This window comes from Ammospiza caudacuta, chromosome 8, assembly GCF_027887145.1.
Source record: "Ammospiza caudacuta isolate bAmmCau1 chromosome 8, bAmmCau1.pri, whole genome shotgun sequence".
In the NCBI taxonomy this organism is placed as follows: Eukaryota; Metazoa; Chordata; class Aves; order Passeriformes; family Passerellidae; genus Ammospiza; species Ammospiza caudacuta.
The window spans coordinates 12,771,152-12,795,666 of NC_080600.1; the positions used below are offsets into that span (position 1 = coordinate 12,771,152).

General features: G+C 37.1%; 1 long non-coding RNA gene across 2 annotated transcripts in view; it reads left to right on the forward strand.

Moving 5' to 3' along the window:
• Positions 1 to 3,855: 3,855 nt before the first annotated feature.
• The window catches only part of LOC131560920 (uncharacterized), a 55,263-nt gene continuing 34,603 nt past the window's right edge, over positions 3,856 to 24,515 (forward strand). Inside the window, exons 1-3 of one of the 2 annotated variants that reach the window (XR_009275019.1) lie at positions 3,856 to 3,951; positions 5,043 to 5,192; positions 20,472 to 21,067. This is a non-coding gene — a long non-coding RNA (uncharacterized LOC131560920). Of the gene's footprint in view, positions 3,952 to 5,042; positions 5,193 to 20,471; positions 21,068 to 24,515 lie in introns of those variants that run through there. The other variant, XR_009275020.1, reaches the window with a different exon arrangement.

Sequence of the window (24,515 nt, forward strand, 5' to 3'; positions counted from 1 at the left end):
TAATCCACAATGTGGTGTGCTTGACTTAGTAGTTTTCTTCTAATGGATTAAACCTGCTTTACCTCATAAATCACATATTTCCACGTCACTGTCAGTATAACAAGTCAAACTGAGGTTAATGTATGAATGATTAGTCCACAGCTGGCAATAGGATGGAGAAATGTGATTCAGAGCTGCTCAGGCTCCTGGATTTTAAAGTAAAATACCAATACTCCAAAGTTTCCTAGCTTCATCTAATGAGAATTCTCTAGAAGAGCTAAGAATACATAATTCCAGAAAGTGTATGCTGCAAATGAGCTTGAGCTATTTTTTAAAAGATGAAGCACTGTTCATTTTAATGCCTGTTTGGCTCTCTGCTTTCTTATGTTAAGGACTATATCTGGGGGTTGCAGGTATGATATGATATTCATTGAACATATTTAAACTTTAAAGAGTGATGATAACTTTATCATTAAAAAGCTGCATTAAGAATTTTAAAGGGACAGGAATAGAGGCTGATATGAATAGTTATAATAGTTACTCCTATACCCTTGAAAATTCAATTCATACCAGCTGAGGATCTGCACATTTCCCTTTTTCTGAAGAGCATGAGGATAAACTGGCAGCAAAATTGCACTGCCTCTGGTAGGCTTTGTGTGCCAAGAACATGCAGAGATGGAAGATGTTCTCCTTCACCATGAATATACATTTACATTTATATCAGAGATAAGGTATAATATTTAGGTGGGGAAGTACAGCAACTGCACTGTTTGTTTAAATCATACCAGGCTTGGAGTATACAAAATACCAAATTTTATAGTAGTGTAAACAAATCCCAACAGGATTTTAAATAACTACATTTCTTTCTTTGGAGGCATAAAGAGCATCCTTCCTAAAGATTTGGAAGTCTAAGAAAGGATATACATTTTTTTACTTAACCCCTTATATCTCAACTGGATTTCTAATATAAAAATATTTTTTTAAAGTAGTACACACAAATGATGAAATGCAGTTGTCACAATGGAGCAATTTAGACATAGAACCACCTGCTTGTCTTGGAATAGTTATGTTGTACCTTTCCCAAAAATAAGTTATTTTAATGCTATAGGTATGGTGAGTTAGGGAGGTTCCCCCAAAGGCATGTCACAGGCATAATTATGTTTCAGTGTGAAGTGGATGGAAGGCAGCTGTGGTAAATAGCAGTAAATTAGTGTTATTATTTCTATCAAATATTTTCACAGTGAAGCCTTCTTTAATATGCTTGGAGAAATGTAAGCAAGAGGCTTCTTGATTTCTTTGTGGCACAGAGTTACCTCAAGGGAAAAGGAACAAGTCCAGTTACTGCAACACCTGTTCCATTTTATAAGCTCAGCAAGGACTGGAAAGAAAAGTTGTCTAGAGTTTCAAGCAGTCATTTCAGCCTAGATTTCTATTCAGAATTACATATAAATTATTACTATGCTCATGAGAAAAAAAGAATCACCAGTGTGAAATCATTACCACTTGGTAAAATAATTCTTCTGAAATAGATTAAGATGTTCCACACACTGGATGCTTTGCCTTTTTAAGGCTTGTGCTTTATTATTTGTTGAAGCTCCTGCACTATAGCAAAGTGACTATAGAGTTTCCTGACACTGTGATCTCTGCTTGCCAGAGTATAAGACCCTGCATACTTTTCCTGTGATATAAAGAGTGGAGCTATAAATACTCAAAAGCTAACATTATGGTGAGGCTTGTAAGGTATTGCTATGATGTGAATTTAGGCCATTATAGAACTGGTTTGAAAATAACCAGTAGTACAATAGTAATATATAGCAGTATAATAATATTAATAACAGACTATTTTTAATGATAGTCTGGTGAGATTTTATTTTGGAAAACAATACAGCCAGTTAAAAACTGAGCTTTATTCTTTTATTTTGCTTACTTCACTGGACTGTAAGATTAGACACATACCCCCAAATCATTTGTGTCTGGAACATCAAAATCACACTCCAACTCCCATATTAGGTAACCTCTAGATTTTGCCCGTCAACAACCTCCAGAAGCTGAATCTTTCCTGGGAATCCTTAGAGGAGTCAAAATGAGAAGTTTGGGTAGGAAGAAATGGTGGTTGGGTTTTGTTTTAATGTAAAAGGTTGTACTAGCTGGCCTGTAAGTGTAGGAGGCTGTTGCTAAAACAGTGAAGTCTGGTGGGGCAGTGTGGGCTAAGGTGCACTTTGGCACTGGAAAAGCTGGGAGATGATTGGCAGAGATATTGCTTCCCTGTAATGAAAAGAGCACACATGCAAGGATTCATTTACAGATTAATTTACCAAATCTCTTCTGATTAAATATTTCCTCACTAAACCTTCTATCCATCTGTTTTTCTGGAAGTCTTTAAATATGACCAGTTTCACTTTAAAATAACCATTGAGCTGGTTCCTTGTCCATATGCAAGTTTCCAGAAGGAAGAGAATATATTGATCATTTACAAGTGCTCAATCTGATCTGTTTCTCCAAGTCTCCTTACCCTGGGTAGTTTAACAGCACAGAAATCAAAGAACATTTTGTATGTAAATCATCAATGAATAGAAAAAAAGAGTAGCAATAAATTAGATAGCCAATTGGAATGTCTGGTTTCCTTTTTTTCATAAGGAAGATAAAAGTACTTATGGCACTTTAACACAGAATAGACATGAAATGTGATGGAATTCTTTTGATTCCTTTTTCTGAAGCAGGACAGTAATACAGGTTTCTAAAATTCATATTTATCTTCAGGAAGTGAAAATCTAACCACTCCAGGGGGCATAAATGCAATATCAAGAAAAGACATTGTTTCTGGCATGCAAAGATTATATTTAGTATTGGATTGACAGTTAGTTTTGGCTTCCAGTCATATTTTATCACTTTTTTTTATCCTCATCTTTGCAGGTAATTTAAATGTATAAAGCATGGTACTGATGTGACAAAAGAGTGCAGAAAAATACATAAAATATGGTGTTTATTAATACATTAAAATAAAATATAGACATCTGTGCAAAGTAATTTAACTGGACCCATTTTGCATTGTATTTAGATTGCTTTCTAGTTTTAATTTGTGAGGGGACAGAAATAGATTATCAGAATTTTTTAATCAGCATCATGAGCCAGTATCAGTTCCTTCATCATTGGGATTATTTAAATTTTCCAGGTTAACTGTAGTGCCTGTGTTGGAGTAATGCACATTTTGTCTGAGCCACGTGCAAGAGAAGTGAACGTGATTTTTGTTGTGAACTTTCCCAAAATAAATTGAATAAACTTGAAAAAGCACAGATACAAATATTGACTGTAATATTACACTATTGAGGTCAGGAGGGGTTGACTGTGTATTTTTCCAAAATGGAGACCAATGTTTTCTTTTTTATTCCCCAACATGGTTCTTATAATTGAGGTTCTGAGTCTCCTGTTTTCTCCTGAACACAGGAAATTTGAAATCATTTGCTTCAGTCCCTCAATGCCATTTTTTCACCCAAGAGATAAATCACAACTGAAAGAGTAGAGTGGGAAGACAAGTGGAGGAGGGCACCTGACTATGCTGGCTACAGGGGTGTGCTCCTGCTGAGACCCTCTTTGTTCTTCTCTCCCTCCTTCTGCAGAGAAGAGGCTGCCTCTAACAAGGTGAGAGAGCACCATGAGACATTTAGTCCTGCCTTACATAAGCATTTTAAATTTCCAAGGTAGTGCAGAGCTCTTAGGACTCAGTCATTTAAGCCCTGAGTGTGTGGGAACAAGTGTCTGTTCTGCCAGCAGCCCCACAGCTGTTCCTCCCACTCAGGTGTTTTCAATCTCTCTGAAAACGACCCCTCACAGCAATTAATTACCTGCTGGGAGCTACACCGTTCTTTCCACTCACACGGGAGAGGTTGCAGTTGGAGTAGGAGCTGGGGAATGGCTGAGCACACCAGAAAAAGAAAGAAAGAAAAAGAATGTGTTTTATAACAGGTATTACTGGTAAGGAGATTAAAAAATTGATCTAAGTGCTTGGGATGGGAAGCTACAGTATTTTTTCAAATACTCATATCTCACCAAAGTAAGATATTTCTTTGTTTTATGAGTGTGCACTGGTGTAAGTGGAATTATTCTAAAAGAACATTTTTTAAAAAGCTGATGTAATTATTACACTTATTTTTCAGAATTTGGGTTGGAGGGTTTCAGTGAGTTCTCCATATGTTATCAAAACTTGAAAAATTCTTCCCTGTATGTTCCCTTGCCCTTCAAATTTTGCAGAAGCAAAAATAACTAAGATGAATCCTTGGAAATAATTAATGTGTAATTTTGCCCACTTTCCCTTAGAAAGAAAGCCTTCCTTTTTGAGAAGGAAACATGAAGTGTCTAAAGGTAAATTCTTGCTTAATGCTCAGGCCCAAAATTTTAGATATAAAAGTAGCTGTGTTTGCTTTTTTGTTTAAATGACTATGTATGGGTCCATAAGTGTGCTATTATGGTTAGTAAGTTATAAAATTATTGAGGCACAGCGGTGAACAGATGAAGAGGAGCTCAGAAACAGTAAATTGATCTAATTTTTTAGGCAGCTGAACCTCTCAGTACTGAAACTACATATTCAAGTCATGTTGTTTGTATGAAGATACACTGATCCTGAGAGATGTGATTAAAAATTAAAAACATACCATTCTTTTTTTCTTAAACAGTATCAGAATCTCTTGTGTTGTCTGTCACAATGGCTTACATTTCTAACCAAATTAAATATGCTTAAGCTTTGAAGTTCGCCTGTTACCTCTATTTCTTCATATTTTTTGTTTGCTGGCATGTGTGGGGATTTTTGCAGTGTGTTTTTGGTAGGCTTTTTGTGGAACACCAATAATCTGCATGGACTAACTTTCCTTCTAAATTAAAATACAAAGCAGACAAACAGAAAGCAGTGAAGATAAAACAAATGGTTGTAAGAGCACACCCTGCAGTACCTGTAGCTCTGCTATTCCTGTACATTCTGTTTACCCTGCATTTTTCATAGTGGAGTGCTAAGATGAGTCTATAACTGTGAGAAGTGTGCAGGTGCTCATTCCTCTGGTCTCTGCCTGCAGGTAATGAAGCTGACTCATTAAGGACTGATTAAGAACTCCTGTGTCTGGCCAGGTGTGTCAGGACTCTCTCTGGGTGTGGCAAATAGTGGCGCACCTTGCCCCAGCTGCAAATCATTCCCTTTTGTGCTGCTGAATCAATTGGATCAAGAGGTAACTATTTATTCTATTTTTTGACTTTGTAACAGTTTCCCAGCTCAGCTTTTGGGAAAGACTTCTTTTGCTAGTTTTCCTAAGCAGAACCAAAGGTAAATCCTGTTTGTTATGGCAGAAATTGGATCCACTGTATGTTTTACATGTTTAAGGATTTGCCTGCTGAGCTACATCTTTCTGTGTGCAGCCTGAGATGATTTCTATTGTGGCTTTAGAAAATAGTGGTTCTACATGGAAAACATATTTTATTGCCAATCCACACATGTTTTCTGAATCCCTTGAAAGTTTTATGTACAACTGCATGTTTCACTTGTCAAGCTGCAGACATTTTCATGTCTACTTGTGTTAATCAATTTAAATGAGGAATGCTAGTCAAACTGGTTGTGAATCACCCCTAAGCTGTCAAGCTGGTCATTCTTGACAGTGTTTAACCAGGAAAGTTTTCAGGGTCAAATTGATTACCAGCTTTATATGCTCAACCCAGTTCAGTCAGAGGCAGGAATTTGTTAGTTTTGCCTGAGTTTATGAGTTCTTAATTAATTTTTAATATCTGTAACTGAATCAGTCAATGTTATCACTAACAAAAATCTGGAGCTGAAGGAATCTGAATTCTCCATAATTAATGTTTATGCATGCTCAGCTTGTTCCATTTCTTACTTTTTGCTCCATGAACTTCTTTTATCTCCTTTATAGTTTATTTCTTTTGCATTCTGTTTCCTAATCACCTTAATATTCCCACCCTTCTATTTTTCACTTTATTTTTGTCCGTATTTGGTTACTTATCCTCTTTTCTGTCTTGCTGCAGAACTGAGCATCTATAGAAGAGTTTCTTATTTTTTTGCCATTTTTCAACCCCCTGTTTTGGATTCTCCTGCTGTATCATGGTGTGGATACTTATGTACATCAGAACCCTGCTAATGTGATAATATGTGCTGAGCAAAAGCTCAGGATCAGCTTTCCATGGTCCCAGTTGGTTTTAATGGAAGAACAAGTTCCAGCTGTGGCATTGCTTTCCTATGATTCCTGCTGGTACAGAGATCCAGCACCATTAGTTGCCAGTGTAATTTACAAGAAAAGCTCCTTTTGTCAGAAAACTGGCACAACAGAAGTTGTTTGGAACAGTTCTGTTCTAATCCCGTGTCTCTGGTTACCCAGCAATTATTAGATCCAGCAGATAGCCTGGCCTTGGGGATGTGTAATTCCTTCTGAGGTGAAGAGAGATCAGACTTTTCCCAGATTAGGGATATGCATGAAATGATACTCATTGGAAAATTAATTTCTCATTAATTGCAAATACAGCCTTTCCTTTTCCCTGCCTCTAGCAACAGAGGCTGCTTTTGGAAGGATTATGTCAGGCCAAGTACTGGGTTGTTACTTTGCTTTGCATTTTGTCTTGTCTTGAGAAACTCTTAGTTAAAGAACTTGATTCTTTTAGCACAAATAACTATCAATGGAAAAATGATATTGCCATTTGGAGAACTGTATGAAATGGACTGTGTCCCTGATGGCAAGCAACTTTAAAGAAAGGTAATGTGTTAAAAATAACCTGATAGAACAAAGATTCTCTGGAAAGTAATTCCATGGAGTATCTTGATTTTTCATTTGTAACAGATGGACCTGCATCTGGCAGTGTAATATAAGCGGTCCCATTCTAAAGAATGGGAAATTGAGATAGTGAGTGCAGGCCTGTCACTTGACAGAATATCCTGGGGAAGAGCTATGTGACTTGAATAAATTTAAACAATTTATGATTAGAACTACCAAAACACCACCTTTCCCTTGAAAGCTGTCCAGATTAGTCTACTGTTCATCCAAGAATTTTAAATCTTAACTATTTTCAAGTTACGTTTATAAAGTTTATTAAAAAATCTGCTCTCTTTAAGCTTCAATGTTTTAGTTGATACCCTCTTGTTTCATCACAGCTGATTTTAACCATATACAGGGATTGCCAGCCAGTTATTTAAATTTCTAGTCAAAGGTCAAGTTTTCCTGTCATGTCAGTGGCGACAGACACCATCCTTTCCATATTCATCTTGAAATCGTGTGACTAGAGAGTCTAATTTTCATAAGGACTATTTGCCTGCAACAAACGTCAGACAGACCTAATAACATTTTTATTCTATATTTTCCTCTCAGCTTCATTTTGTCAAGCTAGCTGGATAAGAGTTATTTCAGTTGTAATTAGACCAGTATAAATCATGTCCTGTCATTTCCATTCCCTCATGAATACAAGAGCAGAAGAACATTCGACAGACATGGAGCAGTGAGGGCTGGCTGCTCCCTGAGAGAGGCTGAGGCAGGAGATGAGGGTGACGGAGCAGAGGGCAAGCACAGCCTTGGGATGGCCAGGCAGGGCCCCTGAGCCCAGGCCAGGCTGGGGCACTGTGGGCTGCATAAACAGGACCTAGGATGAGCAGGAGGGCTGATGGTTGAGGCTCAGCTGAAATGCAGCTCCCACGGGAAGGGGCTTTGGCCCAGGCAGTGCAGGGAAGGGAGGGGGACAGCCTGGACAGGCTGCAGCTGCACTCCCTGCCTTGGCCCCCAGCCCAGGCAGACAAGCCTCCAGGACAGACCCTCTTAGGGCCCTTGCAGGCTCTTTGCAGTCTTTAAACTTGTAAGAGCTGTTGAATGCTGATATATTTGCTTATCCTATTCTCTGGTAAGGTTTCTAAATCCATATTTAGAATCTTGATTTTTTTTTAGACTACTGGAGGCTGAAAGTCCTTGACAAAATCCTGTAGATTGTTGTGTGTGTTCATGGGACTTAGAATTTTCTTCTCTGTTTTATGTCTTCCAAGTTCATTGCTATTATTTTCCTGTTGCACTGATACTTGAAGCATTGTCACCTGAGGTATGACCCATGCCAAATGACATATGTAATTTATCTTTTGTTTTTTCTGTGCTGTTCCATTTTATTGATGTTTAGTAGGGACATCTGTGGGAAATGTCACCAGCTGTGCAGAGCAACAAAGCTGTAATGCAGGACTTGTTTTCTCCCTTGTGGTCTGTTTTGTTCCATGAGATGCCTTTCTTGTAGCAAAGCTGTCTTAAAAATGTGATCACAGTTCTCCTTGCTCCAGGTCTGACAGAGAAAGTGTTTCTGTAGAACTTTGTAAATTGAATGTCTGAATTAATTCAGGGTGAAAACAGGACATTAAGAAAGAAGAATTTACATTTTTTAACCCTATTCATGTTAGGCTTTAATTATACTAGTTACTGTGGTATAAATAAGTGAGAGTAAGGAAATGGGGTGCATGTGGGAAGGCTGCTGAAGCTGGCATTTCTATCATCTACCTGCTGGGTGCCTGGATCATTAATTTTGAAGCATTTAGTGCTAGTACCAGTTTAAAGCACTCTTTCCACCTACCAACCCTGCCCTTGCTGCTTGCCCTGTGACATGATATGCCAATGTTTCTGTCAAAATCAACTGGTTTAAGGGGATCAAGGGCTGTGTGGAGAGCAGGAGCACCCTGTGATGATTTCCCTACTGTTTCCTCTTGTGAAACCATGTATCTGGAATGTACCAAATAAACCATGGAAGCACTTCTTGTATGCTCTGCATAGGAAGACCATACCAGAGGCCATTCTTAATAATGTTTCTGATGTGAGAAAAAAACTGTTAAGGAGAAATGTGAAGAATCAATCAGAAATTCTTCCAACTTAGCTTTCTAAATCCTTTTGCTTTTACTTAGTCTGATGCTTTAAATGTGACTACTGTTACATTGCTTACAAAAGTAAATAGTGCAGCAATTAAAACATATTTCTATTTGTTGCTTGTTTTAGCCTTCTCCACAGCAGTTGGTGTAGCTACACAACTTGTGTTAAAACAATTTTGAGTCTGCCACCTGTCATTCTTATTTTTTCCTTCCACATTGCATGCATAATTTCTTTTTTCTAGATACAAACACTGAATCTTCTGGATTATATTTCCCCTTGTGTAATATAAGGCTGGTAACTCTGAGATTGTATTTCTCATGCAAAGTAAGAAAGACTCATACTCTACCTAAGAACAACAATTCACCATATTTTACCTATATTTTACTTGTGTTAAAAATTCTCACGCTGTCTGCTAAGAAGCTGATTACTTAAGGCTATAAGTTTCTTTAAGCAAGGGTGTTTGGAAGCTTTCAGTAATTCAGTGCACAGCACTTGATACGATTGTCAGTCTTTTTATCTGCATAAACAGTTTTATGACTATGAGGGTGAGACAAATGGGGATTTAGTCCTGCAGTTCCAAGTTCCTTTGCTATTGTTAGCTTCCTGCCAGAGCAGCATGGAGTAAACATGAAGGAGTTCACTCCTTATTCCTGGCATTTGATAAAAGTGGCTCCAAACTGATTTTTGGAGCAAGCATTCGATGACCCACACTAAATTTGTATGCAGTGGCTTATGGAATTCTTAATGGAGAAGCACTATAGATTTACTTAGACTTACTTTGGAGAGGGTGATTACTGCCTGTTAATTTTACTCTGATCTTATCTAAACATTTTAAAAGGTCAAAATAAAACAGCAGTCTTTTACAGTAATGCAAATCTATTTCGTGTTTCTACCACATGCATAAATCTTTTTCTTAGTGTATGGCAAAAATAACTTGTCCTGCCATAAAGATCAGCTAGCTTTTTATGCTTTTCAGCTTTTGCGGGGTATTTTTAGAACCTATGCATTATACAAAAACATTAGGGAAAATGAATCTAGGAATGAGTTATGCAGCTCTGTCATGAGTTGAAGCTGGTAAAGTTTTGAAGAAGTTTGCTTAACAATTGAGTCCTCATCCCAGGGCTGTGAGCATGAAAAGGGGATATGAAAGTTTGTATGTCTAGTTGGACCCCTGACTATATTTGAAAGCAATGAACTGTTTCTCTGTCTCTCTGCATGCATGGTACTTTTATAGCATTTCTAAAACATGTGAACTTCAATGATACTTTAAGGGATTTTTTGGTAATCTATCAGATTGCTTTATCCTAGACTTAAAGAATGTATGGCATTGAAGAGTAATTCTGATGTAGATTTCCAGAAGGTATGTGCTCCTCTTTGCTAGTCATTGCTTACTGGAATTAAGTGAAATTAATATAGGTATTTCAAATGCTTTCCCTAGGCCCATGTTTTGGACGGTGACAGAGACAGATTTGAAAGTGAGTAATTGTGTGTTTCACAAAGCACCTTAACTGAAACAGGACTGCAAATGTTACAGTGCAGAATTTTTTATTCTGGCTACATTTGTGTGACCAAATCTAGCAGAATGCCCCCTCATGGCCTCCTGTCACACTGTTCTTAGAAGAGCTAAATCCTACATCTCAGGTATCTTTAGTCTCTAGGGTTATCTTAGTCCTGATTTCCTAATTAGATTTATGCCCAGAAGGTAAGTTGTTTCTGTACTACCAATTTCTAAGATGCACAGTCCAAGCTATCATTGACAAGTGGGTTCTTCACTTCTCCAGGTATCAATGTTCTTTCTGCAAAAATGGGGTTGCAAGAAGTGATAAATATGTTGTTTTGGATTTCATTTGAAGACCAAAGCTTTAATAGTTCAGCCAGTTAGAATGACTGTCAGAAAAATCATTTTGAAGTCTTTACCCTCCTTCCCTTCCCTTAAATCAAGTAACATGTGCTACTAGGTTTGCACTGTCACTCCTAAGCCCTGTCTTGGCGTGAAAGTGGCAAGTAAAATGGTAAAACAGCTCCACAAGTTAATCCTTGTCAAAGTCACTAATTACAGGATGATTGAGAAACTACTTTCACCCCCAAAATATTATCCATTTCCCCCTTTTTTTATAGCACTGATAGTGTTAAAGTAATTGATCTTTTATTAATTGTTCTTTTTACTGACATGAAAACTTGGGAAATTTTTGCACCTGTGGAATTTGAGTTCTTGAATTGCCTGTGCATGATTTGGGAATTGGTTTTCCTTCTGTGTGTTCTTGATATCTAGGCAAGTCAGGCTAATAAGCAGACAGGATCTACCCTGTTTCTGTGTTTATTATGCAATATTTTTTCACTTTTTTTACTCATCTTTGGGAGTGTGTTTCTTTGTGTAAACCCTACCTGCACTGATACAGGAGTTCAAAATCACAGTTTCAAAAAATCAGAGAATACAAGCATCTATTCCATCTTCTCAACAATTGAAATTTTGTGTTTTTTGCTCTCTCGTAAGTTGAGATCACTTCCTAAGTTGGCATTGCCTCATTCATTGAACCTTGGGTAACCTTCCTTCTTAATTAACTTTGAGAAAGCATGTAAGTGTAAGCCTACAGATTAATTTTTATTTCTGTGTGTACTTTACTGTCTGCCAGAAGAAACATTTAATTTCCTGGTGACAGGAAGTCCTCTTTGAGCAAAGAATCCCATTCTTTCTGCTGTTATTTTGAGGTCTAATACTTAATTGCTTTCTGAAACGTGAACAAACAAGGAATCTCTGTGAATTTGAATGAAATAAATGCACAGAGGAAGTATACTGTCAACCACCAGCTTGTATTCTTTGCAGAAAGGCAATAATCTAGACTAAAAGGCAAGTGGCATTACTAGAATTTGTAAAGTACTGTCTTGAAGAGCCATAAATGTCTCTTACACTTCCAAAAGAGATAAACCATCTCAGAAGCATTTGTGAGTTTAAGTGTATTAAAGCTCCCAAAGAGTTGCTGTTTGTCAGTAGGTGTCTGATGTCTCTTGACTTCTGGCAAAGTGTAAAATTGGAGGCTGGCTCTGTGACAACTTCTGCTGATGGAATCTGCCATAGCTTCCTATAGATAGTAGTCAGTAAAGCCTCTGTAATATAAGCTGTTGCCCAATAAAAAGTGGAATCCCTTCTTGCCAGTGCCAGCTATGACAATCTAGTGATATGAGCCAGCTCTGAGCTTTGCCTTTTGCTCCTAATAAAGGCTCATGGCTCACCCTTCATTTGTTTGGGGCTCCCACATCTTGCCTCACTGCTTTTACTCTGCTTGTCTGCTTTGTTGGCACTTGGATGATTTGTGCAGGAGTTTTTAGGCCAACAGCTTCCAAAAACCACAAGGTTTTTAATAGTTTGAAGCAGAATGTTAAGTTTTTTAGTATGAGGTTGAAACTTAGCTATTGATGTGTCTTTCTTCTAGAGAAAAGTCTTTTTTCTCAGTCAAAAGTGATTTTTTTGCCCTTTTTCGCCCCTAATTGTCCTTTTATGCAGAAGTAATATGAAGTAGCAATGATGAATTCAAGCAAAACATGAAACTAACTGTGTTGTACTCTTAGAACAACTGGACTCCTACTTAGAGAAAAATGCTAATAGAATGAGTGTTATATTTTAAGCCACTGTTCTTTTCCTTTGAAATTTTTTCCCTTTTTATCTCTCTGTGCCTAAGCATGAGTGACTAAAGACTAAAATTTTTATTCTTTGGCCTGAATATAGAACTATTTTTCACATATTGTTTTTCTGAAAAGCAGTACAAACCAAATTAAACAAAACAGTGCTTACTCAGCTGGAGTAATCTCAAGAAACTGCACTAATGGCTGAGGAGCTGACATAGTGGGCTGATCTTTGTGCATATCAGTGGGAGCTGCTCTTGAATGCCACAAAGGGGTTGCAGTGCTATGGGGAATTAACAGTATGCAGAGGAAAAGACTGCTGATGGCAGAACATCCATGGAAACGTGGAAATGATGGTAATGACTGGTAATTAACCAGATCTTGAGAATAAGTGCCTTTTTGTTAGCATCAAGAGCTTGTCTTGAGCATGGATAGGTAATGTCTACTCTGGCAATTTTTTGGCACACAAAAAATAAAGCAGACGATTCTAGGTTCAATATTAGAAAATTGTTTCTTTATTCATGCTTTTCCATTGACCATCTGCTTCATAACTGTCCACTGTGAGTGGGCCAAACTTGATTTTAAATTGAAAAAAAGCCAAAAAAAAATTGTTCCCATCTAGCTTTTAGCTGCCCTGTTGAGAGTAGATAAACCAAGTACTCATGGCCATGACACACTGCCCTCTCCGAGTCAAGACAACAGCTTTTTATTCCTCATGTAGATCCTTGTGAATTACTGAAATACTAAATATGAATTATTTATTCATGATGGGTTAATAAGAAGATGATGTTAAGGGACTAATTGATTTGAAAGAAATGCCAGATTTTAAAAGCAAGACTTCAAAGGTAGAATTGATGGACTTATATAGATGTTAAATATTGGTTAAAAAAGTGAATCCTGTGGAATTTATATCCTGTGATATAAGCTGTATATAAATCACACACACACACACATATATATATATATATATATATATATGTATGTGATGTATAAACTGAATCCTGTGTCTGATAAAAAAATGTTGCCCAAATTACTTAGGATAGGGGGGCAAGTTACATGTTACCTAGGAGAGAATTCCTGTGCAAAGCTGTAACAGGAGTTCCTGAAATCCACTTGAATAGTATAAAGCAAAATGCACATGATTTCAGTAGACTTTAAATATCTGTTTTAAGCATTTCTTCATTTGAACATGTTTGTATTAGCCATGCCTTTGGATGCATTCAAAAAGAGGTGTTGTTCACCCTTGTGCTTCTGAAGTACAGTGTGACTATAAATTCTGCATTGAATTGGTGGAGGAACACACATTCTATGTTTCAACAATGCACAGTGAAAGAAATCAAAGCTTTTTATGTGGTGGTTGGTTTTTGTTTGTTGTTGTTGTTTTTTGTTTTTTTTTTTTTTTTTTTTTGTGGAAAGGGAACAATGTAAGGGACTTATCTGTGTGCATGTCCAGTCTTGAATAGCCAATAAAAACATGTTCTCAGTCATGAAAGCAGCTGGTAATTAATAATGATTGTGTTGCAGGTTTCTGATTTTAATGCACAGAATTATTTTTCTATAGTTAAAGGAAATATTTCTGGAGTGAGGAGTTGAGGCTGATTGCAGTTTGAAGTATATAATATTAATTGTTAATCCTTTGCTGTTTAAGTGAGTTGTAAAAACTGAAGGATGCCCGAATTCCTGGTGTGCCAAGATAAAGATAGATTAGCCTGAAATAGCTTTACTGAAAAGAGAACTCAAATCAGTACCATCTCAGTTTGATCTCCTATTATTTTATAAGTTCTGGTCATGTTTCCAGTGTTTCACTGAAAAATCAACTTATATATTTGCTGTACAGAATAGGCAATAAAATTTTAAAGATATTGTAGAAGTTATGAATATCATAATGATCTAGAAATTCCATTATTGCACAGAAGAGTCTGAATGTCTGCTTCTAGGTTCAACTAAAAATTAAAGTTTCTATCATAGGTCTCCTTCAGCCATTAAAGAGAATATAATGAGAAAATGGGTGGATGATAATTAAGATACACTAGATGAGTTTGGTGGAAAAATGAAATGCCTCGTGTAGGAAAAGGCATCTCTGGAGTACAGAGCATTCTTGGATACCAGAGGAGTAATTTTGTTTTACATTTCTGCAATAAATGAATTTTTTTTTAACTGGAGAATTGTTATTAGAGAAATAAGAGTCAAGAAGTTGTTCCTGGGATCTGAAGCCTGAACTGCTTAAGATGGTAGTTCAGTAGTTTACAAAGTTGAAGGTAAATAGAATAATGTCCTACTTGAGGTAAAAGCCTCAGTGTAATGTAGATATTGTATATTTTAATTTACATTCTGAAGGGATTGTCTAAATCACTTCAGGACCTGACAATAACCTATCAAATATATGGTACAGAATGTGCTGAAAAATCCCAGTATAGCTGAACACCCAGCAATAGATTCTTTTTTGACTATCTGAATTTTTCAGAACCAAGTATTTAGACTGGGTGTCCCCCGAGAAACCGGTTTTCACTGGTATTTCCTGCTTTTAGAATTACTGGAAGTTTGAGCCTTTCTCATAGTGCATCACAGTTCTCACTCAAAAAATCCCAAACTAGAGAGAAAAACAAAAGTAATAGTCAGGCTTTTTATGCCTTTGCTTAATAAAGGCACAGATGACTAGAGCTAAGCAATACCTGTTGTAGCTCATAAAATAACTCCTAAAACTCATTAAAAAACCTCTTAAGGATGAGATGAATGATTTAGTAGAGTGACAGATCTTGGTGCACATGGCAGAATAAGCACATGGTCAGCACCTTGTGATCAAGGCTCAAATGTGCAAGGAGCACATTGGAGGAGGGCAGGAGATGGAAGACTGCCCAGGATGAGAAAGGTTTGCCTTTGCTAGTTTGGCAGCACAATGCCAGAGCAGTTGTGGTGGATTCCAGTCCTCCCAAAAATTCAGTTTATTCAGGATGTCAGTTTGCCACTTTAAAAATAAGGATGGTATACCCTGACCTTGCTGGGCAGCTGTGAGGATAAACTGTAATGAATTTCAGAAAGCCCCTCCTGTGCTACAATGGTGGCTGAACTTGATAGATACAAAGAGCAGCACTGTTTTCAACTAAGTTTAAAAATCATAGATTATGGGATTCAAACAGGCGGCTTACATATGAAAACCATGAAAATTTAGTTGTGTTTATTGCATCCAAGTAACAAAAATATAACAAAAGCATAAAGAACCTAACAAAACCTCCTGATGTTCACAATTTGTATGATAAATATTTTTTAAAATTTGGCAGTATCTGACGCTTGAATGAGGATGATTGCAGGGTGAAAAACTGAGGGAAATTATAGACATTTCTTTCAAGCCAGTTCCCTTGCCCTAATTACATTCACATAGTTAATCTTGTGTTTAACCTGAATGGATTCTAGACTAACAACTAACATTGGTTGAATTATATGTAGAACTTAGATCAGAAAAAAACAAAAGATCCTCATATGGCTATCAATTATGCATTAACTTTATGAAGATGTATTTCCTAAGATTTTGTAGTTCACTGTAGGACAAGATCTGTAACCAATTCTCTTTTGTCATTATTAATATATTTTTGGCTTCCTATGATGAACTTCAGCATGATAATAAAACCATACTATTTAAAAATAATTTTGCATCACAGAAAAACATACAAATGCTTATAGAATTGCCTTATTTCAAAATAAGATCCATTTTTAAATAAAATTTCTCATCACAGTATTTGCCTGTGATGGACACTGCACCTTTTACAAGCTGTGGTTCATGTTATTCGCTCAGACTGGAAGCAGTGGGCATCACAAACATAAGAGATTTTTTTGGAATAAATTATATTTGGCTTAACCTAATTATTCTTACCAGATATTTGGACTTCTCTTACAGATTTCCAGCTTAGGCTTGGCTAATAATTGTTCTTGCTTCTTTTGTGAGTATGGAACAAGTTCTTCCCCTCAATGAGTCTAATTAACAATCATAATACCCATTTCAGGATACTTTGTTCCTATGGAAATCAGTAACAAAACCCACCAAAAGTTTTACTTGTGTGTCAAAATATATAGTTATATTGAAATAGCTGGTGATTCTTTAATGCTTACCTGAATCATTGTATATTTGGGCTAAAATTCTAGGGGAAATCAGTTAATTCTTACTGTTTTCCCAATTTGAGTATTTTTGTAGGGCATTTGGGTTTTCTTGGGGGGAGATTTTTAAGCCAGAAAGGTCTGGTATGTATTTAGAGATATAGGGAACATGAAGGAAATCAACTGCACAGAGAAATTAAGTGGTTAGTGATTTTCATTATTGTAAGAAATTTGTCGATCCTCATTGTGGATTTTATGTCTGTCACTTCAGTGAAAAAGCTGAGATTGTTTTCTTGGCGTTTCTCCCAAGTGAGACCTGATTTTTCATGCATTTCCAAACAAAGCTGTCTGGAGCAATTTAGTGCATTGCACATGTAATCATCATGAGCAGAATTTTCCTCATGACCAAAAGGTTGCCTGCTCTAAGAAAATTGGATCAAGGTGTTAAGCATCATAGGAACACCTGCAAAGAGAAAACCCATCATAACCAATTAGTCTCATATCAAAGAAACCATAGTCTAGGGGGACAGGATGAAGAGCTGGGGAAAACTAAATGTTAACAGATGTGACAGTAATTGTTCTGATACATAACAGATTTGTGATAACAACTTTTTTTTCTTAATATTTCGAAATGGATTCAAGTTTAAAGAAAACCAGGTGAAAGATGTGGGAAGGAAAGTGATTTTTTTAGGGTTTGTTTTCTTTCCCCCCACATTTCAGAAGATATGAACATCAATGAAGTAACTAAGGTCACTAAATTTTCAACTTGCACAACATACAGCTGGCTTTTTCAAACATCTTCCCTCAAAATAATGTCTTCTTACTTTAGTTATTATTCTGTATTTTCAAAGAGCCACAGCAGTGTGTGTTGGACAGCAAACAGATGAAAATGCCATGATTTTTATTGCAGCCAAGAGTAGATCTCTGCTGTGTTTTAAATGCAATGCTGCATTCGAGCCCAGTGCAGTTCAGGGATGCTCTTAGGAGCAGCGTGCTTTTCTGTCATGGCACTGCAGCTCTAGCAGACTGCATTATCACACCTAGGCTTTCATCTAGCCCTTGCTTCTGCCATGGAAAGAGAGAAGAAAATTCAATTTTCCAAGCTGTTTTACCAGAAAGCAGCTTTTATGTTTTTATGCAATAGAGAATTTATTTCCTTCAAAGATTTCCTGGCGATTCGAGTTGCCCCTCCTGTGCCCTTTCCTTCCCCAAGTCAATGCCAAATGTCCCACAAGGGGCTGGAAGTTAAAAATATTTGCTTATGCCAAAATATCTGGGGGATTAATTACTGCATTTAATAAGGGATCAGAGCACTCTGAAGTGGTTTAAGTGTTTGAGAAATTGAGCCATTGTTCTCTCTGTATTACAATAAGAAATAAGGACAAATTCCTGCTACTACAGTTCTGGGTTTCCCATGGCATCAGAAAAATGAATCAATCCAAAAGAAAAAAAAAAGGTGTAATGCACTGAAAGCTAGTAATGTTTTTAACTGTGAAGTCTCAAAGTGCTACTTGGCATCAAGCAAAATGAAAAGGCAAAAAGAATAAGAAGATACAAAAGGCAAAAGCTTTAAATCATTTTTCTTCATGGTATTTTCACTTTCAAAAAACTAGATATTCTGGGTTTTTAGAATTTTGTATTAGTTTTCTAAAGCTCTGTTTTCTAGAAAAGGTTTTATTTTTTGGAATATCTTGATGTAGCAATTTTCAACAAATGGTTCCTAATGCTGACTGAATAGTAAAGTTACACACATTCCATACTTCCCAGCAACACTACTGGAGCAAATAAGTTACCCTCATGGGACAATTTGAGGAAGAATTGAAGGTGATGAAGAGGGTTGAACTTTGATTAGTTATAGTTCTTGTAGCTATCACAATGAGACAGAAGTTAGAAACTACAGTAATGAGGAGTGATTTTAGTCCATAGGTGACAGGAAAATAAAGAGGAATTAAACTTGAGAAGATTGCAATGTAGCAAATAAAGTTAGTATGTAGGGCAGAGTTTTATATTTTCTTTATCAAATCTCTGTATCTGAAATCTTAAAATAGAGTGGCATGAACAGCATCAATTGCAATTGCTTAGCTAATTAATAAAGAAATACAGTTCTGTGAGCAAAATTTTAATGATTGTGGTTACTAATGGTAATAGCATTCTCAGCTACAATATCTTACATAGAATTCTAAAGCAGTTTTTTCCTTCCCTGTCTCTTACCACAGCAGTCAATAATTCTCTTTTAATTCAGGTACATCAGAGCACAGACAGAGGTAAGAAGTTGGCAGCCTCATTCTGTGCCTGCAAGCAGAATGGTTTTTCTTGCATCTGGCCAGGAAAAAAAGGGCTGGTATAATTTCACTGGTTGTATCAGGGCTGTTATCATACCAGGCAGAGTTTCATACAAATAGAGCATTTTCAACTTGTTCTTTCAGCAGAGATGATCAGTTACTCATTTTCTCAGTTAAATGCCTAACAGAAGGTCTACTCATGCAGCATTTTTTATGCCCTGTTATTGTTATTCCCCTTGGAATTTGGGCTGTATCAGCAACCAGAAGACCATTTTACCAAGGTGGCCCAGTTCCTATTTGCTGGAAAGCACTGGGCAGTGTCCTGTTGTAATTCCTGTTGGGTTCCAGCTCCTGGATGTAGTGTGTTACCAGGAAAGTCATGTCACAGAAAGTGAGAATTGATTTATGGAAAAGATCCTATATGCTGCTTCCAAGACTTGACAGCTATTCTGTTACAATTTTTGGGAGATGAGGCTTAGTAATTTTGAAAAGGAAGAGCAGGCAGCTTTGAATGGTTTGCACATTTGCAGAGCCACAGAATTGACTTGTAATGTACAAAGAAATGATGTCTTATTGATCACCTGTAAATATTTAGCTGGGCTGGTATTTCCATAATCCTGACATCCTAGAAATACTACATTTGGGGTTCTTTATTAAGAACCATGGGACTTGGATTTTGTTTTCTTTCTCCATCTCATCAAGTGTGTTATTATCAGAAATAATATATTTTTAAAATAAAAAGAGAGGAGAAAGTGGGTTTCATTTTTTCTCTTTCACTTGAGATGCTTCTTCACTGGAGAAACCCAAAGCATTTGAGAATATGGAATTTGGTTGCCAGAAGTGCACCTGCTGGTTTACAGCACAGAACTTGCTTTGTTTCTTTGGGGGTGGGAAAAGAGGTATTTCAGCTTTATTTTAGTCAGTCTGCACTGCTCATAACCATACCAATAGCTTTAACTCCCTTGGAAAAAAGTTTCAAGGACATTGAGTATTTGTTGGAATATGAAATATGTTCTCTATTATCACTTTTCTTTTGTATGGATAATTAATTTTGAATTATGTAGTGGAGTCTGCTTTTTTCCCTATTGCTGTGCCAATTTGAAAGAGTCCAAGTTGACAGAGTACATATAAAACTGGAACTTGGATAGTTTAATATATTTGAAAATAAATTCTTCAAGAATATTTGTTGTTTTAGAAGACAACAGATAATGTGCAGAGAGTAACATAATCTAGTAGATGGAAATCAAATATTCTGTTTGGAACTGTAATTTGCTGAAGTTCCTGAGAGTCAAATATGCTGCTTAAATGTTCCTCACTTCAGGAAAGAAAAAAAAAAAGATACAGAACATTTTATTACAATTCTGTATAATATTAATTCTATATGCTTTCAAAAATTGTATTTGTCAAGGTTCATACAATAGCTGGAATAGAATTGAAGCAAAGCTTCTATTCAAAGTCTAAGATTAGTATATACCTTCAGTGAGTTTTAAAGCCACTATGAATGTCTTTTGAGGTAAAAAAGATTAGAATTTTTTTGGGCAGAAACAAACTGAGAAAAATACCGAGGGATTCCTTGTACATAACAACATCAGATTGATTTACGTTTTTCCTTCTTGGTTATCTTTTAAAGGGAAAATAGTCTGAGGGCAGAATCCTCATCTACTTCTCCAAGAAAATAAATCAAAACTTTGGGAAAAAAATCCGTAAACACCCTTGTAAGTGGAAACTTGTTTTCCGGCCTCCTACCTGGATCGCTCCCAAATAGGGCAGAGTGTGTCTGGAGACAGGAAAGGTAATTAACATTTCTGAAACCCTGGGTACTCCCATAAAATACACTTTGCCTTGCTAAGGTTCCTGCAAGGCTCTGTCCTTTTCTGTCCCTTGCCACCCTTAATTGTTATCCCAAGGGAACATTTCCTCTTCTCTGCAAGTAGTAGAGTTAATTCTTTGTGGAGATTTCAGTATTCCTGACCAGACATTTAAAAGCAGGGTTTGTTAGAAGCTTTCCAGCTCATTAAACAGATTGAATTAACTTATTTAGTCCTCAGGCCTGGAGATGGCAAAATTCAATTCTGCAGAGGTGGCAGCCTGGTCAATCTTCAGCCTCCCCTTCTCTGTGCTTCACTTCTCCTTCCTCATGCCCAGCCCTTTTGGAGGGATGCCTGACAGCTGCATGGTCTTTTTTCCCCCGAGCTTCTCACACAGCCTCTGCTTTCATGGTGATTTTTCCTGTCCTATTTGAGACCTTATGCAAATGTCTTTGCTGACTGCTAAAACCGATACAGCGGATCAGCTCTGTTTAGAACAAAATTCTCCTTGCAGAAAACAATTATTTGAGACACAATGTGTGCTGGGAAAATATTTCTCAGGAGGTGAAGATGAAAACTCAGCTTCCATGTAAATGTGTCTGATCTCATGTGTTAATTAAATGCTTCTATTGAGAAGAAACATATGGTATTGTTTGGTATCATGAATTAATTACTCAAATGCAGCAAGCAAAAGGGATTACTTCTCATTGCTGTGTGTCTGCATGCACATTCATTTCAAAGACATATTTCAATTAAGAGTTTAAAATAAATGTAGATAATTGTGGCCTAGACAAAATCTGACCCAGCCAAAAGCATTCTGTAGCTTGTCACAAGATGGTGACATCATTCACAACATACAAATACATCCCTGCCAAAATTTTTCAAAACACAACAGCTGCAAGTTTTCTTTTAGATGAGAAAATTATTGAAATAGTATCTTAAGGAAATTTATGGCTATGGGAACTTCCATTATGAGTGCTTTGGTAAATCTTTAAAATACACATTGAAGCAAGTTATTTTGTTAAACTATTTTAAAAGGTAGAAAAATAAGATGGTTTTAGCTATGCTACTTTACAAAAATATTTTTATTTAATTTGAGTGCAAATGGAGGTTGTGTGCTGGTGGAAATTCAAATGCTATCACAAGGCTGGCAGCTGACAAATCCTTCTAGAGAATAGTAATAAAGATGTTGAAAACTTGGTAAGAAAGAATATTACAATTCTGTTTTAATGGATAACCATTTCTTTTGGATTTTTAAAATGCTAATTTCCCCAGCCATTTAAAATTCCTTTGGGGTCAGCATGCACACTTAGGTAAGGCAAATGTCGATAAATGGATTTTGCAGAAACTTCACATGTGAAATCAAGATGTCATCAAAGCTCTGAACAAATACATATATTCATATTTGCCTCAGGCCATGGTTTTGATTTAAAGGAGCCTTGGCATGTTTCATGGCTGACAGCATAGTCAAACCCAAAAAATTACTGTGTAAAGCCTTGGGTGCCTCCAACAGTGTTGAGGAGAGGGTTTGGACTGGATTCTCACAGGACACAGCAGTGTCCACTGAGAATGAACACAGATGGGATAATTCCTGTGTCTTGGACAGGAGTTTGGTAGCAGGGACACTGCAGGGAGATCTCTCTGTGTGTGGGTCAGGGGCTGTCTGTGCCAGACACTTCCCCCTTGGCAAAAGAACCATGAGATGCAAGAGAGAATGCCAGGGCAGGAGAGACTCCTGAGCAGGGGCAAAGGAGAAACAAGAAGCACAACTGGGCAGGAGGAGTAGAGAACAACAGATGTCAAGGAAAGGAGGAGAAACAGGAGAGATTCTAGGTCTAGAGAGGGTGTCTGAGCAGGGCAGGAATGAAAATCTCTCTGAACAGGACTTCAGAGAGAACATAAGAGAAGGTGCCACACGCAAAGTGACAGTGGCAAGTCAGTGGAGGAACACCAAAGAAGTGGATTAAGAACTGAGGAGCAGCAAAGAAAAATGAACTGTTTTTAATTCAAAATCAATTAAGTTGTTTGGAATTCCCCAACCTTTTTTTTTTCTTTTTTTCCTATGACAGAATGCCCTCCATCCTTCCTCAGCATTCAGAACTGTGTTTTGGCATCTTGGAGAGTACAACTCTGTCTTATCTCTGTTTCTGGGTTGCACATCATAAATTTGTTGAAGGTTTCTCCACACCTTGATTATATTTGTACCCTTCTAGTCTCCCTTTTTCCCCCTAAATTTTCCCAGCCTGTCCTTATATGACAGTTATTACATCCTCTTGGTATTTTCAGTTGCCTTTCATGGGCCTCTTCTAAGGTTATTGCACCCTTTTCTTAGTTCTTCTCCAAGATGACTAGACATACACTCAGGATGTGGATATAGCAAGATTTTTATAGTCACAAAATTAAGAACTTGTTTTTCATACCCTTCCTGAATGACATCTGGTGATCTGTTAGCTTTTTTGGCTGTCACTGTCTGAGTCATTGATTTCACAGAAGAACCAGTGATGATTCCAGTGTCCTTTTCCTTAAGCTGTAACTGGCAGTCCCAATTTCAGTGTCATCATGGCATGGTTTAGATTGTCTCTGCCTCCACCCCATCCATGTTTCGCACTCCCTTCCCTGCAGTGTCTTCTATTCCCCTTATTTACAAGGAATGTTTTGTGCTGTGTTTTCCCCTCTTAAGAGTTGGGTGATTTGAGCTGCTTGGCAGGGCATGGCATTTGGCTGCATGAAAGAGTATGGTGATATCCACAGACTGGGAAACTCTCCCTTCTCCAGGTCATGGATCAAGAAGAGAAAAATGCCTTCTCCTGCCCACTCAGTTGTGTATACCTCTGACCCTTTTCTCTCCTGAGAATTGGCCTCTAGTCAATATGTTTTATGTTTTAGGGAAAGACTGTAAAACACAACTCCAGGCCTGTGACTGCTTTATTTCTTAAATAACTTAACAACATAAAGCAAGACCTGTGCAAATTGCAGGTTTATCTTTGTGTATCCACTTGTAGAGCCACAATTTAATTGTTTATGTGCTTGCTGTGTAGTCAATACAACTAAGATTTGTTTGTGATGTTTGCCAAAAGAGGGATGGGCATAAACCAAGAAGCAAAATCCCTGAAGAACTAATAGTTGAAGTGTTTAATGCATGCATTCCTGGAACTATTTCTGACTAAGGTGGGATAAGTAGGATATATTTAGAGGGTTTTTCCCCCTTTCCCTTAGAATTAAGTGATGACAGTTATAGCATGGTACAGCAAATAAAATTTCCTGTCACATTTGGAACAAGCCTCAGTTGCATAAAATGTTTGCGGTGATGTACACTAATGAATAAGGGGAGAGAACATTTCATGGAAGTACCTTTCATAAAACCATTTTCATTTAGATACTTTTGTTGAATCACATTAAACTGTGGTTTATAATTAGTCATTTCACATGGGTATTATATACAACATCAGAGGTATCCAGGTATGGTAAGAGATGAAAAGTTAGCCTGTCAAAGCTGAAAGAAGTTTGGCCATTGAGTGGAACAATCATGCTGACTGTCCGTGTGTGCTGAGACCACTGTCATACCCTGCCAGACACAGAGAGCTGGCAGCCAAGGACAGTGATGCCTTTCCCTTGTCCTCTTGCTATTTCAGCTGAAGTGCTATTCTAGGATCACACCCAAGTTTAATTTATTCTCTGCTCCCTCTTATTTGCTAGCATTTATAGGTAGGCACATAAATACATATTACCTGATTCCTGATTTATCAGCTGGTTGTTTTAGAATCAAATTCTTAAAAATGTGAAGCTATTAGAAAAAAATAGTATTGGGCAAATGTGAAACTCCCTTAGCTACAAGTCCTACTGGCAAACAGACTGAAACTCCTTTA